Source organism: Schistocerca piceifrons, unplaced genomic scaffold (assembly GCF_021461385.2).
Source record: "Schistocerca piceifrons isolate TAMUIC-IGC-003096 unplaced genomic scaffold, iqSchPice1.1 HiC_scaffold_967, whole genome shotgun sequence".
Taxonomy (NCBI): Eukaryota; Metazoa; Arthropoda; class Insecta; order Orthoptera; family Acrididae; genus Schistocerca; species Schistocerca piceifrons.
The window spans coordinates 205,001-212,500 of NW_025729242.1; the positions used below are offsets into that span (position 1 = coordinate 205,001).

The window sequence follows — 7,500 nt, forward strand, 5'->3', positions numbered from 1 at the left end:
CCCCGCCGCGGATTGCTCCGCGCGGGCGGCCGGCCCCATCTGCCGAGGGCGGAGGCCAGTGGCCGGATGGGCGTGAATCTCACCCGTTCGACCTTTCGGACTTCTCACGTTTACCCCAGAACGGTTTCACGTACTTTTGAACTCTCTCTTCAAAGTTCTTTTCAACTTTCCCTCACGGTACTTGTTCGCTATCGGTCTCGTGGTCATATTTAGTCTCAGATGGAGTTTACCACCCACTTGGAGCTGCACTCTCAAGCAACCCGACTCGAAGGAGAGGTCCCGCCGACGCTCGCACCGGCCGCTACGGGCCTGGCACCCTCTACGGGCCGTGGCCTCATTCAAGTTGGACTTGGGCTCGGCGCGAGGCGTCGGGGTAGTGGACCCTCCCAAACACCACATGCCACGACAGGCGGCAGCCTGCGGGGTTCGGTGCTGGACTCTTCCCTGTTCGCTCGCCGCTACTGGGGGAATCCTTGTTAGTTTCTTTTCCTCCGCTTAGTAATATGCTTAAATTCAGCGGGTAGTCTCGCCTGCTCTGAGGTCGTTGTACGAGGTGTCGCACGCCACACCGCCAGCCGGCTGTGCACGCTACCGAGAAAGTACCGGTATGCGAACCGCCAGGCGACGGGCGCGCATCGCACGTTTGAGGAGACGCGGCCGGCCCCACAGGCGGCCGCGACACTCCCAGGTCTGCGAAGCGGGGCAAACGCCGCGCGCTTCAGTATACGTAGCCGACCCTCAGCCAGACGTGGCCCGGGAACGGAATCCATGGACCGCAATGTGCGTTCGAAACGTCGATGTTCATGTGTCCTGCAGTTCACATGTCGACGCGCAATTTGCTGCGTTCTTCATCGACCCACGAGCCGAGTGATCCACCGTCCTGGGTGATCTTTTCTCAAGTTTCCGCCGTCTCTTTCGAGACGGTCGCATAGGCGGGAGTGAGGCGTGTGGCGGCCCCTGTTCCAGCGTTCTGTGTCCAACGGCCTCACGGCCGACGGGCGTCGTACGGCTCCACACCGGAGCGGACAGGCACTCGGGCGAAAGTCATTCAAAACCGGCGCCAGGCGCCAGGTGCCGCAGGCCAGCCGCTCCAGCGCTTCAGCGCTCGTACCACACAACATTGCCGCTAGTTTTGAGAGGCACGCGTGGTTCCGCACGCGGCGCACGGCTACTGCGAGCCGTACAGGTAGCGTGTTGCGCGACACGACACGCACATCGAAAGACATGCAGTCTAGTCGGTAATGATCCTTCCGCAGGTTCACCTACGGAAACCTTGTTACGACTTTTACTTCCTCTAAATGATCAAGTTTGGTCATCTTTCCGGTAGCATCGGCAACGACAGAGTCAATGCCGCGTACCAGTCCGAAGACCTCACTAAATCATTCAATCGGTAGTAGCGACGGGCGGTGTGTACAAAGGGCAGGGACGTAATCAACGCGAGCTTATGACTCGCGCTTACTGGGAATTCCTCGTTCATGGGGAACAATTGCAAGCCCCAATCCCTAGCACGAAGGAGGTTCAGCGGGTTACCCCGACCTTTCGGCCTAGGAAGACACGCTGATTCCTTCAGTGTAGCGCGCGTGCGGCCCAGAACATCTAAGGGCATCACAGACCTGTTATTGCTCAATCTCGTGCGGCTAGAAGCCGCCTGTCCCTCTAAGAAGAAAAGTAATCGCTGACAGCACGAAGGATGTCACGCGACTAGTTAGCAGGCTAGAGTCTCGTTCGTTATCGGAATTAACCAGACAAATCGCTCCACCAACTAAGAACGGCCATGCACCACCACCCACCGAATCAAGAAAGAGCTATCAATCTGTCAATCCTTCCGGTGTCCGGGCCTGGTGAGGTTTCCCGTGTTGAGTCAAATTAAGCCGCAGGCTCCACTCCTGGTGGTGCCCTTCCGTCAATTCCTTTAAGTTTCAGCTTTGCAACCATACTTCCCCCGGAACCCAAAAGCTTTGGTTTCCCGGAGGCTGCCCGCCGAGTCATCGGAGGAACTGCGGCGGATCGCTGGCTGGCATCGTTTATGGTTAGAACTAGGGCGGTATCTGATCGCCTTCGAACCTCTAACTTTCGTTCTTGATTAATGAAAACATACTTGGCAAATGCTTTCGCTTCTGTTCGTCTTGCGACGATCCAAGAATTTCACCTCTAACGTCGCAATACGAATGCCCCCGCCTGTCCCTATTAATCATTACCTCGGGTTCCGAAAACCAACAAAATAGAACCGAGGTCCTATTCCATTATTCCATGCACACAGTATTCAGGCGGGCTTGCCTGCTTTAAGCACTCTAATTTGTTCAAAGTAAACGTGCCGGCCCACCGAGACACTCAATAAAGAGCACCCTGGTAGGATTTCAACGGGGTCCGCCTCGGGACGCACGAGCACGCACGGGGCGGTCGCACGCCTTCGGCTCGCCCCACCGGCAGGACGTCCCACGATACATGCCAGTTAAACACCGACGGGCGGTGAACCAACAGCGTGGGACACAAATCCAACTACGAGCTTTTTAACCGCAACAACTTTAATATACGCTATTGGAGCTGGAATTACCGCGGCTGCTGGCACCAGACTTGCCCTCCAATAGATACTCGTTAAAGGATTTAAAGTGTACTCATTCCGATTACGGGGCCTCGGATGAGTCCCGTATCGTTATTTTTCGTCACTACCTCCCCGTGCCGGGAGTGGGTAATTTGCGCGCCTGCTGCCTTCCTTGGATGTGGTAGCCGTTTCTCAGGCTCCCTCTCCGGAATCGAACCCTGATTCCCCGTTACCCGTTACAACCATGGTAGGCGCAGAACCTACCATCGACAGTTGATAAGGCAGACATTTGAAAGATGCGTCGCCGGTACGAGGACCGTGCGATCAGCCCAAAGTTATTCAGAGTCACCAAGGCAAACGGACCGGACGAGCCGACCGATTGGTTTTGATCTAATAAAAGCGTCCCTTCCATCTCTGGTCGGGACTCTGTTTGCATGTATTAGCTCTAGAATTACCACAGTTATCCAAGTAACGTGGGTACGATCTAAGGAACCATAACTGATTTAATGAGCCATTCGCGGTTTCACCTTAATGCGGCTTGTACTGAGACATGCATGGCTTAATCTTTGAGACAAGCATATGACTACTGGCAGGATCAACCAGGGAGCTGCGTCAACTAGAGCTGAGCAGCCGGCCGCCCGGGAGTGTGTCCCGGGGGCCCGCGCGAACACGCAAGCGTCCGCTCAATCATTCTGCAAACAGGAGGAGGCTGAGCTCCCCTGCACAATACACCTCGAAACCCTCTCAGGTCCCGGCGGCGCGCAGCGCCGTCCCAAGTACTTGGTCGGGTTCGAGAGAGGCGCAATCGCCCGGAGTTAGGCGAGTAGACGCTTTCGGTGCGACCACCCGTGCTCCCAACTGAGCTTGCCGCTGCCGACAGAGGCCCGGGAGCGTGCTGTCGTGGCATTGCCGGCGGGAGACAACACGCGCCACCTACGGTGACCGGCAGCTCCAACGCCAGCGCCACAGAAGGACAAAAGCCCCACTTGGGTGCCGAAGCGAACTCTCCCAGCACAGCGCACACGCCAACACATCCGCACAGCTGCGATACAAACCACCAGCGAGAACCGCTGGGGCGACCGAGCAGCAGACGGCGTCGCGGCGCCGAGCGCCGGGCGGCGGCGCATCCTCAACGCACACAGTCCTCAATCGGACCAGCACACTGCAGATGTCCACCGCGCTTCGCACCGGGCCCGCGAGGACCTACTTTGGCCGCACGGCGCCGCGCGCAGGGTGCGCCGGCGCGCAGCTGCGACGCCTGCCGCGTCCGTCGGCCGGCGCGCCTGCCACTGGCCGCCCCCACCAGCCGGCTGTAGCGCGTGCGCCCACGCACCGCGCGGCCAGCACGCCGGGAGGCGCCCCCTCACCGGCCGGGGACGGTCCCACCCAGCCACCGCCGCGTATCGCTTCACACCCAGATGCCGTTCAGTTTCGTCGGCATGGTGGGTATCGCTGGAACAACCGGTTAGTACCTCAACCTATCGTCGCCATCACCGATTCACCCCTAGCGAGAACAACCGCACCACAACGGGTTACCATTTCTTCATTTGCGTAACTTCACCAGAAAACGTAGGCGTCCATCGCCATTTGCAACTTCAACCATTATTGCATGCCTGTGTCAGGTGTCACGCCACACTACGTCTGCCCACATACACGCAACAAAATGTGCACGCCTAGACAATACGTGGAAGGTGGCCCCCGTACGTATGCGATGTCCATTGCTCGAACGACTGTCAACCGGCTTCTGTAGCATGTCGCAGATATGGAACGCGCTGCACCATGCCATCACGGTGTGTGAGGAGAGACGACTAGGTCCGAATACATCAACAGACAGCTCATGCTGATCGCCATCCACGGCGTCCGTTCCTCCCACACGTCTCTATGGCGTACCACACTGCAATCCAGCTCTCATAGGGAGACGACACGTAGCTGCGTGCACAATATTTGCACTGTATGGTCCGCCGTTTTTGGGCGCAGTCGTTGTACGGTCACACATGTGCCACGATGTATCATTCAGTACATAAGGACGAATGTGCAGTACAGATTGTGGTTCACGCGTACGACATCAGCGGACAGTTGACACAGGCCGCACCACAACGTAGCCTGCGTACGTCGCATGCGAAGGGCATTGAACATGCAAACTTGTCACCAACCACCTTGCGAAGGCAGGGGGCAAGGTGGGGACGTGGGGAGAGGTGGGGGGGGGGGGGGGGGCGGCATGTACGCCCTGCTGCCATCCACATTACAGTGTACAGCAGGAGCATGTGGAAAGTCAGCAAGACTTGCAAGGTGTTTAACATGAAGCGATACACAGGGGAGCGGGCAGTGCGAGTAGCGAACTATATTGCGAGGGTTGCGGGTGGGCAACACTACACTAATTGAACGAGTCGTATAACAATTACAGAGCAGGTTTAGGCGACAACGTGGGTTACGATAGGCGACAACGTGGGTTACGTTAGGGGACAACGTGGGTTACGTTAGGGGACAACGTGGGTTACGTTAGGGGACAACGTGGGTTACGTTAGGGGACAACGTGGGTTACGTTAGGGGACAACGTGGGTTACGTTAGGGGACAACGTGGGTTACGTTAGGGGACAACGTGGGTTAGGTTAAGGCACAACATGGGTTAGGTTAAGGCACAACATGGGTTAGGTTAAGGCACAACATGGGTTAGGTTAAGGCACAACATGGGTTAGGTTAAGGCACAACATGGGTTAGGTTACGGCACAACATGGGTTAGGTTAAGGCACAACATGGGTTAGGTTAGGGGACAACATGGGTTAGGTTAGGGGACAACATGGGTTAGGTTAAGGCACAACATGGGTTAGGTTAAGGCACAACATGGGTTAGGTTAGGGGACAACATGGGTTAGGTTAGGGCACAACATGGGTTAGGTTAGGGGACAACATGGGTTAGGTTAGGGGACAACATGGGTTAGGTTAGGGGACAACATGGGTTAGGTTAGGGGACAACATGGGTTAGGTTAGGGGACAACATGGGTTAGGTTAGGGGACAACATGGGTTAGGTTAGGGGACAACATGGGTTAGGTTAAGGCACAACATGGGTTAGGTTAGGGGACAACATGGGTTAGGTTAGGGGACAACATGGGTTAGGTTAGGGGACAACATGGGTTAGGTTAGGGGACAACATGGGTTAGGTTAAGGCACAACATGGGTTAGGTTAGGGCACAACATGGGTTAGGTTAGGGCACAACATGGGTTAGGTTAGGGCACAACATGGGTTAGGTTAGGGGACAACATGGGTTAGGTTAGGGGACAACATGGGTTAGGTTAGGGGACAACATGGGTTAGGTTAGGGGACAACATGGGTTAGGTTAGGGGACAACATGGGTTAGGTTAGGGGACAACATGGGTTAGGTTAGGGGACAACATGGGTTAGGTTAGGGGACAACATGGGTTAGGTTAGGGGACAACATGGGTTAGGTTAGGGGACAACATGGGTTAGGTTAAGGCACAACATGGGTTAGGTTAAGGCACAACATGGGTTAGGTTAGGGGACAACATGGGTTAGGTTAGGGGACAACATGGGTTAGGTTAGGGGACAACATGGGTTAGGTTAAGGCACAACATGGGTTAGGTTAGGGGACAACATGGGTTAGGTTAAGGCACAACATGGGTTAGGTTAGGGGACAACATGGGTTAGGTTAGGGGACAACATGGGTTAGGTTAAGGCACAACATGGGTTAGGTTAAGGCACAACATGGGTTAGGTTAAGGCACAACATGGGTTAGGTTAGGGGACAACATGGGTTAGGTTAGGGGACAACTTGGGTTAGGTTAGGGGACAACATGGGTTAGGTTAAGGCACAACATGGGTTAGGTTAAGGCACAACATGGGTTAGGTTAGGGGACAACATGGGTTAGGTTAGGGGACAACATGGGTTAGGTTAGGGGACAACATGGGTTAGGTTAAGGCACAACATGGGTTAGGTTAGGGGACAACATGGGTTAGGTTAAGGCACAACATGGGTTAGGTTAGGGGACAACATGGGTTAGGTTAGGGGACAACATGGGTTAGGTTAAGGCACAACATGGGTTAGGTTAAGGCACAACATGGGTTAGGTTAAGGGACAACATGGGTTAGGTTAGGGGACAACTTGGGTTAGGTTAGGGGACAACATGGGTTAGGTTAAGGCACAACATGGGTTAGGTTAAGGCACAACATGGGTTAGGTTAAGGTACAACATGGGTTAGGTTAAGGTACAACATGGGTTAGGTTAGGTTACACGTTGTTGTAAGGAAAGGTGTGGGGGGGGGGGGGGGGGGGCGGGGCGGCAGGTTCGTTGATAGTGATTATAGTAAGTGAATGCTTGTGACATGATGAGATTTGTCACGTCAGGATGCACCTTTGGCTTATTAGAGGCGGCGCTCCAATTCTATGCTTGTGTCAGACCTGTGTCTTTGACTCATGTCATTGTTTGTGCGCTGTGACAGGAGGTACTATTGTGATGTTGGGTGCACCGTTGTATAGGACATGTGTGGGTGTTGGTGCCTTATCTGCGCAATGGTGGATGTCGAAAGGGTGGGATATTCTATTTTCCGCATGGACCTCCTGGTCTGGTTGTGATAGTGTGGATTGTGTAATGTGGCGGAGAGGATGCACTGGATGTTGTTCCATGCTGGTGCTTACATATTGTATGTGCGCCTGTTAGAAGCAGAGAGTGGTGCGTGATCAGAGTGTCTGGCTGACGTGTGGTTCCCATTGTGGGCAGACTCTTTCAGCATGTATACGGACAGTTGTATATATTTTCTGTAGTTTGATGGCTCTGCATTGATTACTAATCAGCGCCGTGTGTACGGGTAATCTGGTTCCAGTCCACAATGTTCTATCTGTGTACATTAGTGACAAAGACTCCCCCCATGCAGTGGGGCTCGGTCTGTTATAACTCTTCCGCGTAATATATTTGCCCCACGTTTTTGCGAGTGCGAGTGCGAGTG

The 7,500-nt window shown here is 54.7% G+C and overlaps 2 non-coding genes and 1 pseudogene across 2 annotated transcripts; all 3 read right to left on the minus strand.

Annotated features, from left to right (window-relative positions):
* LOC124774569 overlaps window positions 1-544 on the minus strand; it is a 4,222-nt pseudogene extending 3,678 nt beyond the window's left edge.
* Window positions 545-732: 188 nt separating this feature from the next.
* LOC124774585 lies at window positions 733-887 on the minus strand. Its single transcript, XR_007015376.1, has one exon. It is a non-coding gene; the product is annotated as a 5.8S ribosomal RNA (ribosomal RNA).
* A 352-nt stretch (window positions 888-1,239) lies between these two features.
* LOC124774604 lies at window positions 1,240-3,148 on the minus strand. Its single transcript, XR_007015394.1, has one exon. It is a non-coding gene; the product is annotated as a small subunit ribosomal RNA (ribosomal RNA).
* Window positions 3,149-7,500: the final 4,352 nt, after the last annotated feature.